The sequence below is a fragment of the Eurypyga helias genome, unplaced genomic scaffold, assembly GCF_000690775.1.
Source record: "Eurypyga helias isolate BGI_N326 unplaced genomic scaffold, ASM69077v1 scaffold19547, whole genome shotgun sequence".
Lineage (NCBI taxonomy): Eukaryota > Metazoa > Chordata > Aves > Eurypygiformes > Eurypygidae > Eurypyga > Eurypyga helias.
This window is the reverse complement of record NW_010263878.1, coordinates 1-393: the sequence shown is the minus strand read 5'-3', so window position 1 is coordinate 393 and position 393 is coordinate 1.

The window sequence follows — 393 nt, the reverse complement described above, 5'->3', positions numbered from 1 at the left end:
CCCCGGAGGGCTGTGCTGGTGCCCTCAATTCTGGGGGGCAGCGCTCCCAGAGCCCCTGGGACCTCTGGCAGCAGCAGAGCTGCTCGCGGCCTCAGCCCCCCCACATCGTCAGCCCCACTCCCCCTTTCCCTCTGCCAGCGCTGGGAAGGGCAGACGTGGAGGGCCCCGGGCTGCAAGGGGAGGGAGGGATAACCGGTACTTGTCCCAACCCCTTCTCTCCCTTGTTTCCACCAGTGTCATGGCCACCAGTGTTTGCAGGCTCCCAGCAGCCCTGGTGAGCTGGGAGGGCCCAGGGTGCCAGCTGTGCTCTCCTGGCCATGCCATCGTGGAGCTGGTGCCACACCATGCCACGCGGCCCGTGTCCTGCTGTCCCCTCAGTGGGGCCCTGGCCCC